Source organism: Piliocolobus tephrosceles, chromosome 6, assembly GCF_002776525.5.
Source record: "Piliocolobus tephrosceles isolate RC106 chromosome 6, ASM277652v3, whole genome shotgun sequence".
Taxonomy (NCBI): domain Eukaryota; kingdom Metazoa; phylum Chordata; class Mammalia; order Primates; family Cercopithecidae; genus Piliocolobus; species Piliocolobus tephrosceles.
Genome location: NC_045439.1, coordinates 88,006,239 through 88,017,394, shown reverse-complemented (window position 1 = coordinate 88,017,394; position 11,156 = coordinate 88,006,239). Strand labels below are relative to the sequence as shown.

Sequence of the window (11,156 nt, the reverse complement as noted above, 5' to 3'; positions counted from 1 at the left end):
TAAGTAAATCCATAATATAAGATTAGGGAGTAATAAATGCCACAGAGAAAAATAAGGTTGGAAAAGGGGGCAGGCATGAAATGGGAGCCCTTCTCTGGAGCGTGGTCAGGAAAGGCCTCTCGGATGAGGGGCCATTTCAGCAGAGGCCTGAGGAGAGGGAGCAGGCCCTATGGAGCTCTGGATGGGCTTTGAGCTGGGACCCTCACAGCTGGGCAGCCCTTGAGGAAGAGGGGCTGTGAAAGGAGGCATGCAGGGCCAGGAGTTACAGAGTGATGCCTACTGGAGAAAGGACTGTAGGGTGGGTGGGCAAGAGTAGAAGCTGGTAGGCCAGTGGGAGACCCCAGCATCAGTCCAGACCAGAGATGGTGGGGCTGGGCCTGGGCGGGAGGAGGGCTTGTGTTTGGAGACTTTGAAGGGGTTGCTGAAGGATGGGCTGTGGACTGGGAGAGGGCCAGCCTGGAAACGGGGTGGGCACTGGAGCCTTGGCCCGAGCCAAGGAACAGGGGTTGAGGGTGGGTTTGGAGGGAAAAGCAAGATCCTGCTTGCAAGTGTTTGAGGTGCTGGCATCGTGTGGGGAGGCTACACAGACAGTAAAGCCTGCAGCTGTGGGAAGAGCTGGGCTAGAGAGGCAGTTGTCGGGGTAGTCAGCATCTGGGTGGATTTTGAAGCCTCTGAGCCTGGACAAGATGATGTAGAAGAGAAATCTGGGCCTCATTGCTTGGGGTGAATCCAGCCCTGGGGAGCTCCCTCCTTATGGGTGGGCTGTTACTCTAGCTTTGCAGACAAGGTCCCCAGATTTACCAGCCTGGAGAAACTGCCACCAGCTCGCCCTCCCAGCTGCTCCTCCCAAGTGGCCTAATGGCTGGCACCATCATTTTGTAAGGCTTGTCAGGGCTGCTGTCGGCAGGAAGTGTGGTGCTGATACTAGGCCTAATCCTCTCACCCTTTTCTCTTGCAAGGGACTCTTAACTGGTGAGTCTGGAGCAGCCCAGGCCCTTCTGAGCTCTACTAGTGGTCACTACTACAGGCCTTCCTCCAGGTCATGTTCCCCGTCGAGAACCTTCAGTGGCTCCCTGTTGTTTAAGGTTGACATGCAGACTCCTTCTCCTGCTTGTAGAAGGCCTTTCATTGTCTCCCTCAAGCCCATACTTTCTTCCCCGCCCTTCTTTCCAACAGGCTACTCCCCTCCTCCATCCCCCACACACCAGGCTCAGCCTCACCTTCCATGTAGAATGCTTTCTTAACCACCAGCAAATCCCACATTTTCCAGAATGTCTTCCCTGACCCCCCGCTTCCCTTGGCCTCTTTGCGTGTCCACGTGTGCCTTTTACCTGTTCCCCCGGGCCTCATGGCTTGTGGTGAGCTATCCTGTCAGGTCACCCAACTCATCAATGTCGTGATCCTCAGCTTGTCTTCCTCTTTGCCGTCCTCATCCTCTTGTCCCTCATGTCTCCCATCTACGTGCTGCTCTGCCCTCAAGTACTGTTGTCAAAGCTCTTCCCAAACAGAATCCCATTCAAACCACGGTGCTCTGTGGGCCAGGGTGCCCAAGCCCGGCTCTGCATCAGGACCACCCAGGGACGTTATTAGAGACAGGAATCATCTGGGGTCCACCCAGACCTCCTGATTTAGGGTTGCTGGGAGAACCCAGGAATCTGCCTGGTTCACAAGCCCCACAGCCACCTTTTGATGGTCAGCCAGGTTGGGACCCATTGGCCCAATCCAAGCTCATGATGAGGGAGTACAGGTATCCCTGAGACCGTGGTCCTCTGACCCTTACTTGCACACCTTCAGGGACAGGGACCTCACTCTCTCCAGGGCAGCTCAGGCCCTGGAGGCAGCTCTTATATGGCTCCTCTTTATACTGACTGAGCTGAATCTGCCTCCCTGAAGTCTCCATGGCTGGCTCTAGGGTCCACATGGGACAGGAGCTATGTTTGGCATCTAGAAGCTCTCCTTTTCTACCCCGCCAAACCCAGCAGGGGGCCCCGCATGTGGTGGGGATTTGGGCAATGTCTGTGGCTTGGTGGATGGATAGAGGACCTGCCTCCCTCCACACCTGCCTTCCTGGGGCTTCCCCAGGACATTGTTCTCATCTGTTCCTCCTCAGTCTTCTCTTAAAGAAGTGAACTCACAGAGCAGTGCAGGACTCAGAAGACCCTCCTCCCCTACCCTCAGGCCCTGGCTGGGGCCACACCACCCAGACTTCCAGCTTCTAGAAATGTGAGACGATCCATTTCTGTTTAAGCCACCCAGTTTATGGTACTTAGCTATAGCGGCCTAGCAAAGGTGTTTCAGGAGCCAGGCACTGTGGCTCATGCCTGTAATCCTAGCACTTTAGGAGATTGAGACGGGAGGATCGCTTGAGCCCAGAAGTTTGAGACCAGCCTGGGCAACATGGCGAGACATGGTCTCTACAAAAGATACAAAAACTAGCTGGGCATGGTGGCACACACCTGTGGTCCCAGCTACTCGGGAGGCTGAGGTGGAAGGATTGCTTGAGCCTGAGAGACTGAGGTTGCAATGAGCTATGATTGAGCCACTGTACTCCAGCCTGGGTGACAGAGCAATATCCTGTCTCAAAAAAACCCCAAAGCCCCAAATCCCTAAACCCCAAGGTGTCAGCAGGGCTGGTTGCCTCTGAAGGCTGTGAAGGATGATCTGTTTCAGGCCTCTCTCCTTAGCTTGTAGATGGCTACCCCGTGTCTCTTTACATGGCCACATTGCCAAATTGTTTTCCATACAATATTTAACTATTTAACCATTTGTTTATGTTTTTGAGATGGAGTCTCACTCTGTCACCCAGGCTGGAGTCCAGTGGCTCTATCTCAGCTCACTGCAGCCTCTGCCTCCCGGGTTCAAGTGATCTCATGCCTCAGCCTCCGAGTAGCTGGGGCTACAGGCATGCACCACCATACCCGGCTCATTTTTGTATTTTTAGTAGAGATGAGGTTTCACCATGTTGGCCAGGCTGGTCTTGAACTCCTGACTGCAGATGATCCACTTGCCTCAGCCTCCCAAAGTGCTGGGATCACAGGTATGAGCCACTGCGCCCAGCCAGTATTTAACAATTTAGACCGTATCTCCAAATCCCTCTTTCTTATGGGGACAATAGTCATATTGAATTAAGGGGCCACCCTACTCCAGTATGACCTCATCCTAATTAGCTAATTACCTCTCAAATGACCCAATTTCCAAATAAGATCACATTCTGAGGTATTGGGGGTTAGAATTTAAGCACATCATTTTTGGAGGCACACAATTCAATCTGTAACAGCAGGCGACTAGAGCTATGATTTTCACAGCAGTGAACTGTCCTCGGCAGCCTTGGCGGTGGTGAGCATCTCATGCCATGGGTTGCAGAGGAGGAGTATCGAGGCTGCCCCAAGCTGTCAGGAACATGGAGAGGAGATTCCTACCTCATGACTAGGACCTGGGCTTCCCTGAGACCAGTTTCAGCCTGGGATGTTAATCGGGGCCCAGGAACATGGTACATGGTGTGTACTGGTCATGATCCAATCCCCGTATCCTTTGGGTGAAAGGCAGGTTCCCATCATTGGGGTAGGAGGAAGAACCCCCTGAGCTCTGCTGCCTCTTAGCAGGGTGCCCTCAGGTAGTGGCTTTGACTGCTGGGCCTCTGTCTACCGAACTGAACTGGGGACCAGTCTGCCTGCCTGTTTTTGTCACAAGCTTATGGTTAGGCTCACAGGAGAAAATGAATAAGAAGGTACTTTGTTTTTGTTCTTTTTTCATGTATTCACTTTGCAAACAGTTATTAAGCTCAGCTGCATGCTAGGCCCTGTGCTGTTCCAGGGACACAGAGATGGTCCTGGTCCTGGCCCTCAAGGAGTGCAGAAGCCATGGGTGGGGCAGCAGGCGTAGGTGGTAGTTGAAGTTATGACTACTCTGGAGCCAGACTCCCAGGACTCAGTCGCAGCTCTGCCATGCGTCAGTGGTGTGAATTTAGACAATTTCCCTAGGGCCTCTGGGTCTCAGTCTCTTTATCAGTCGACTGAGAATAATGAGAACGTCTACCTTGCTTGGATAAAGTAAGCTGAGACATGTAAAGGGCTTAGAGCCATGTCTGGCACATAGTAAATGCTTGATCAATATGAGTGGTCAGTCCAGGGGAGTATGATAGAGGGCCACAGGGGGGTTATGGGGGGCAATTATTGAATCGTTGAATTTGGGCTCTGAGAACCTGGCAGTCATGGTGACCCAGGCAGGGCAGGGCGGGGCTGGCTTGCCTTCATCTTTGAGCCACTTGCCGCCCTCCGCTCCAAGTGTCCCGCTGTGGGTTGGAGTGGTAAGGAGTATGGAGCAGGCATGCCCATGGGGAGAGGCAGGAGCCTCCTCATGGTGGTGCGCAGGGGGTCTGTATGGCTCCAGGGTTCTATGCGGTGGCAAGAGGCTGCCTGTCCTGTCTGTCCCTGGACAGCTCCACGTCTGGGGAGGTTGGCAGCTGGTGCCTGGTGCTTGACTTTGTTAGCCTTTGCATTTAGTTTGCAGGTTCTGGGGAAAGGAGATGGTGAGGAAGCAAAATTAAAATTCCTCTTTGAGAAGTTAACAACTTCCCAATTAAAGGATTCTTATTTGTGAGATGCCTTAGAGGCCTTTTCAATCAAGAGGCTCTTCTGAATAATAAAAAGGCTGAGCTGGGGTTGGAGTGGAGCCTAAGCTGCCGGCAAGGAGGTGGGGACGCTGAAGATGGGCATGCCGGCCTCGTGTGGGATGGGGTGGCAATGGAGTGGAATGTTTTTCCGCTCAGTGGTTGGCAGGGAGGTTGGCATGGGGAGGGCCAAGAGGAGAGGACTATTCCCACCCCCACCCTGCACAGCCCTGAAGCCCCCTCCAGCCCCCAGCCTGAGCTGCATGCATGGGAGTCCTCCACTGGGACCCCTGTGTCCTTCTGGTCCACGCCCTGTGCTTAGCATCTGCGCACTTCCCGGAGGCTCCCTGCAGCAGTTTCTTGTCCCGCTTGGCTCTCAGTTTCATCAGTGCCTGACCACTTCCTGACACTCAGCTATCCTGGGAGCACCCTGCCGGGCTCCTCTGGCTCTTCCCCTCAAGCCAGGGTGGAGGAGGGGGCAGGTGGGAGAGGCAAATTGGGATTTGCTAAGGATGGTATGCAGCGGTGGATGCAGGCCCGACCGTGCGCTCTGGATGGGGGCAGTGTCCTCTTGGCTTCTGAGAGCCCAGCTCCCTGGTGCCCATGCCACACCTGCTGTGCTGCCCCAGCTCTCACAGGGGTGGTTTTGTTGGGTGTGTCTACCAGCCTTTCAGCCAGGCACCCCCACCTGATGTGACCTAGCTGGTTTCCTGGGAGACTCTTGGGTCTGTCCCACTTGGAGCTGATGTCCCTCGAGAGGCTCAGCCTCAGGTCCTGCGGGGCTGACCAGTGTGCAGAGTGCCCTGAAAGTGCCAGGCCCAGCTGGGTGCTTCCCATCTTCCCAGCACCTGAGAGGCAGCTGCCACTGCCATCCTTACAGAGGAGGAAGGGGAGGCTCTGTGAAGTGAGGTGACCCTTTATGCAGAAAGGGGTTCTTGCTGAAAGGACTTATCATCGTGTGTCCTCCAGGGCCCTGCAGGTCACTAAGCAAAGAGGAATTGGAGACACTGGCCAAGTCCCTCCCCTCAGTGGGCAGCCCAGGCTTTGACTCTGCCCCAATAGGGGCTGCCCTAGCAGTTGCCAAGGTCATTCGAGGAGATGGTGCCAAGGGTGGCTCCTCTGTCCAGGTGGCGTGGAGGGCGGCGGGAGTGTTTGTAGTCCACACCTGCCATCCCCTCCCTCCTCTGCATGGCCTACTTTCCAGGCACCATCGCAACCGATGCCGTCTGTGTAAATACCCAGAACTGTGGGAACCCAGTCCCTCTGAAAGGTCAAGTAGGCACTCCCCAGAGGCCTGGGGTTGGGGACAGGGATGGTGCCATCCAGCAGTCTGGGCCACCAGGAAGGGGAGAATGGGTCCTGCAGACCCCAGGGGTGGTGGGTGAGATGAGGTGACGTGTCCTGATTGGGTGCCCTGACCAAGTGAGAGCTGAAATAATTTGGATTCAAGTCCCAGCCCTGCCACTTACTGGGTGGCCTTGAACAAGTGACTCAGCCTTTCTAGACCTCTTTTTCCTCCCAAGTGGCGCAGTAACCTCCCTGAGGGGTGGTGAGGATCAATGGGATGGCACAGGTGAACCTGCTGGGCCCAGGGCTGGTGGGTCTTGCACGTGGAACCTGGATTTGTGGGCTTTGTCTTAATGACACTGTTTGGTGTTCCTGTCCCAGCTGCTTCTTGGGCAAGTGGTTCCTTTCTCCTAGCCTCAGTTTCCCATATGCAGAGTGGACATAATGATATTTACCTCACAGAGGTGTTGTACTCCCTCAGTGGGATCCTCTGTACCCTTCCCCCACATCACTGAATGAGTCTGTCCTCCCTAAGTACACAGTGGGATTTGCCTGGGGTTGGCCACCACATCATGAGTAGGTGACATGGTCCTTGCCTCTGGGTAGCAATGTGAAGTTAGAGGGATCCAGGAGAAATGCTGTGAGCCTCAGGAAAGGGAAGGAGATAAAAGCTGGGGAAGTCAGGGAGAGCTTCCTGAAGGTGTATGGTCCTTAGAGCTCAGGAGGATTTGGGGAAGCTGGGGGTAGAAGAGAGTGACAGAGAGCATGTGTGGTTGGGAATAATGTGAACAAAGACCAGGCAGGAGGAGCAAGCCCGGGACAGGGTATGAGCTGTCCAAGAGCTGCTGCTGACTGGGGGTCAGAGCCCTGAGAGGTCCCAGCCCTGGAGCCCTGGTGGGGGTGGAAGACCAGGAGTTGGGGGTGGGACTACCGTCTCCTAAGAGCAGGGGGACAGCAAACATGCAGCTGGGGTCCTGGAACACAGCCCTACCTGGGGGCTGCAGGGAGGGGCGAGATTTAGCATAGGGTCTATGGACAGGACTCCCCACGCTCCAGGGCCTCAGGCGGCACTGTCAAGGATCTGTGTAAGGCCTGGGAAGAGGCTGGTGGCTGCTGCCCAAACTGGCAGGACCCCACCTGTGGAAATCAGCCTGTGGGCTGCCTTTGGCCAAAATGTAGGAACCAGGGACTCTGGCTGCTTGAGGGCCAAGAGAGGGAGATACGGGAGGGATCTGCAGTGAGCTGAGGGCTGGGAGGCTAACCCTTGTGGAGCACCCACTGTGTGCCAGGCCCTGAGTCAGACTCCTCCCAACTTGGGTTTGTGTAATTTGCATGACAGCCCGGAGAGGGCGCCAGCTCTTAAACTCATTCTAAGGAGCTGGAAACTTGACTGGGAGAGGCGAACGACTGGCCTGCCCTGGCAGTGTTTCAAATCGGAACTCCACACATCATGCTTTTTCAGTGGCCCCATGCTACTCCCCAGGGCTGTGGTTTTTAGAGGTGATCACCCCAGACTTCCCTGGGCAGGCTTGGAAGAGCTATACCCAAGTACGGAGTCTTCCTTGGCTTTGCCTCTCTTAGGGAAGCTCAGAGAGGTTGAGGATGTGACCCAATGCCACACAGCGCTGGGGTCTGCAGTCCCTGGCTCCCTGAAGGGCATGTGCCATGATCCCTTCTCCCTAGGGTCTGGTGGCCCCAGCCAAGCCCTACCAGGTCTAGGAACCCAGGGGGCCTTCCCAATATAAGACTACTCATGCCTCTGAGCCACTGAGAGAGGCTTTACAATCTCAGCCCCAAATTAAAGCCTATGAGCTCCTCAAAACAATGAAAAATTTCCCTAATAAAAGGAGAGGCACACTCAGGCATGTCCTAAATGAATGGAGTGACTTCAGGGATTAATTCAGGATGTATGGGAGGGCGCCCAGCTGGGAAAAGTGCGCAGTGGATATTGTAACAAATTGTTTGCTCACAAGAGGAATGAATAATTCTTAATGTGCACTGGCTGCAAGGGGAAGCTACCTTGGCTGTCTGCAGCACGATCCCTCATCAGCCAGGAGCTGGGCAGGGTCTCTGCTAGGGCAGCCTTACCTCTAAGCCTCTGGGCCTTCAGTGACAACCTTCCAACCTCACAAACTGGCCTGAGTGGGACTGAGTGGGCCCTGAATGTGTCCTTAGAGCCCCACAGCCTTCTGAGTTCTGCTGTCTCCTGCTGGCTCTGTGCTTTTGGCTAGGGCGGGGAAGGTGCTGGCTGGAGGGCAATTCCTCCTCCTCTGCTATGCAAACCAACTCTTCCTGTTGGGACCTCCTGGAGACCCCGGCCTGCCAGTCCCCCCAACCTCAGACCACCCAAAGGAGGCTCCTAACAGATTGTCTCTCAGCATGCCTCAGTGTACCTGTCGCAGGCTTGGGCAGCTGCCTCCTTCCCAGTTCCCTTGCCTCAGGGATGAGTGGGGTGGGGGCAGCACTGTCCTCCCTGGCCAGCCCTCCCAGCTTCCTACTGTCTCTGTGCCAAACCTGGGGGAAAGGCGAGGCAAAGTCAGTCTGCGCTCAGGAACATAAATGAACACCACTGAGGTGCAAACGGAGAAAGGCTTCCTGTATCCCACCTCCCACTCCCGGCTGGAGTGGGTCCATCACAGAGAAAAAAAAGCACTGGCTCCTGAGTAAGGCGAGCCTGGATTTGGGTCTAGCTTCCCTGCTTTCTGACTCCGGGACTCCAGGCAACTCCCACAATCTCTCCAGCTTCTTCCTCTGTAAGAGATGGGATTAGTTTTAGCAGCAGCAGCAGCAGTACCTCACAGTTTTGAGATACAGTCTCATCCATCTACACAGCAGTCCTAGAAGTTGGGACCTGGGATTATCCCCATTAAATGGACGAAGAGACCGGTCTCAGAGAGGTGAAGCCTGGTTCTCTCTGCTTCCTTGTAGTTGCTTCATGAAGTTGTTTAGAGAAAAGGGCCCTGCTTATAGATGCTCCTCCATGAACGTCGGCCCCACCTGCTCCCTTTCCTGAGCTGAAGAGGTGCTGAGGCCCTACCAAGGTAGGGGCAGGAGATTTTGGGCACGGGGACCCTGATCCTTCTCACCTCTCCCGTCTGGCTTGGAGCCAGCCTGCCCTTTCATTCACTCCTTCATTCACCCGATCATCAAGTGCTGATGAAACACCTACGAAGCGCGGTATCCCCAGCAGCTAGAATGTTATGCACTGTTCCTCCCCCCAGGTAGCTTCCGTCTTGAGGGAGCAACAGCACGGCAAACAAGTAATTTGGGTAACCTCAGACTGTGCTGAGTCCGGGAGGGAAGTGACAGGGCTGTGGAAATAGGGAGTGGCTGGCACAGGGTGAGCTGCTCCGATGGGCATCCAGGCAGGCCTCTCTGAAGAGGTGACTGAGGCTGAAGGGGCTGAATGTCAAGGCAAAGGCTGGGAGGTGGGAAGTAGCTGGCTGTGTCTTGAGACCAGGAGGAAGACCGTGTGGCTGGTGGGTGGGGAGTGAGGGAGAGAGCAGGGACAGGGGTGGGAAACAGAGCCTTAGCCGCCCTGCTGAGGGGCAGGGGGGTGCTCTGGAGGGGGTTAAGCCCGTGAGTGACGGGACCTGATTTGTGCTTTCCAAATTCCATTCTGGCCTCTGGGTGGAGAGAATGGATTAGAGGCCGTGGCAGGGAGAGCAGGGAGCCTTGAGGGGAGGTGGGTGCAGGGACTCAGGAGAGAGGTGGGGTCATGGCTGCAGGGTGGTGGTGCAGATGGCAAGGAGTGGGGGTGGCTAGGAGAGAGGTTGGAGAGTGGCCATGGGATGGGAAGGCTGAGAGTCCTGGTTGGGGCGGAGTCGGTTTGGCCCGAGTGGCACCATTTTCTGAGATGGGGAATCTGGCGCAGGTGGACGTGCAGGCATTCTGGTTTGGACTTGCAGGGTTTGAGGAGCCAGTGAGCTATGAAAGTAGAGCATCAGGCCTTCAGTCAGCATCGGAGACCTTTTCACTTCTGGTCCAAGGTCAAAGGCTTTGCCATAATATGCGGCTCATCTCATTGCCAGACCATTTTTCAGATGAGGACACTGAGGGGCTCACCTCAGTCCTTAGACTGCCTGTGGCCTTCTTTCAGACCCCTGGCCTGGAGCGGAGAAAGCACGACCCTGAGTGGTGCCTGATAGGAAGGTGGCAGGAAAACTAGGGGAGTGGGAGCCTGGGGCCACCTCCTGCTGACGCACATGTGTATGCAGGCACGTGTGTGTGTGTGTGTGTGTGTGTGTACGCGTGCGCACACTTGAGCATCGTGTGGAGCCCATTAACAAACAGAGAAATAAATTAACAAGTATTCAACCCACCAAATGTTCCTTCTGTTCTATATAATAGAGCACGGGAACATAATTTTCCCCTGGAGCAAATTGCTACAGCTGAACCTGCTCCTCGTTTTCCTCCAAAAACTGCTTAAAATTCTGGAACGCTTGTTGATTTCGGGTCCTTTCCCTTTCTGGCTCCTGTCCCCAACCCCCAGGCTGCTTCCCTCCGCCTTCCCATGCGGGCCTCTGAGGAGCCAGATTGTCACAGCTCCAGGGCTACCATTTTGCAGATGGGAGGAACCTGGGAGGCAGCAGCTCCGGCCAGGGGCCCTGAGGGTGAGAGGCTTTCGCTGTGTGCAGCATGAATGAAATGTCCAGCACTGGCAGAAAACACCGGCAGCTCCCCACTGGGCCTGCCACAGACCACTGTGTGACCTTGGACAAGTCACTACCCACTCTGAGCTTCAGTTTCCGCCTGGCAAACACGAGGCTGATCATGCCTGCCGTCTCCATGTGAACACGCCTGGTGGTGTACGGAGTGCGGAGTGTGATGTAGATGTGAGCTGCCTCCTTCTGAGGCACCACGTGCAGCGACTGGGGGGCCTCCCACCCCCTAGCCTTCTAAGGAGCCTTTAGATTCAGGGACTCTTGGCCTGCTTCTGAAATCCTCTAGGGCACTTCTAATTTTCTTAAAGCAAATTAATTTTAATCCACTTTAATTAAACATGTCTTATGAAAATGTATATTTATTTATAGAGCTTCTCACTGCATTCCTGATCACTGCTGCCATTCAGAGCCCAGCTCAGATCCCCGCTTCCAAGCAGCCTCCTTAGGCGTGGGAGCTGGGTGAGAGGGAGGCTTTTGCACATTGATTCCTGGCTGGCTCCAGCCTGGCTGAGTTACCTTTGCTGGAAGCAGAAGGGGAAAACTGGAATCCAGTGCTCAGGAGCCAGAAATTCCAGTCCCCTACTACCTGGACTTTA

At 55.0% G+C, this 11,156-nt stretch overlaps 1 protein-coding gene across 1 annotated transcript in view; it reads left to right on the top strand.

Annotated features, from left to right (window-relative positions):
* Positions 1–5,355: 5,355 nt before the first annotated feature.
* LINGO1 (leucine rich repeat and Ig domain containing 1) overlaps positions 5,356–11,156 on the top strand; it is a 178,375-nt gene continuing 172,574 nt past the window's right edge. The window contains exon 1 of the mRNA XM_023195980.2: positions 5,356–5,513. The gene's annotated coding sequence lies outside the window, so the exon portion shown is untranslated. The remainder of the gene's footprint in view (positions 5,514–11,156) is intronic.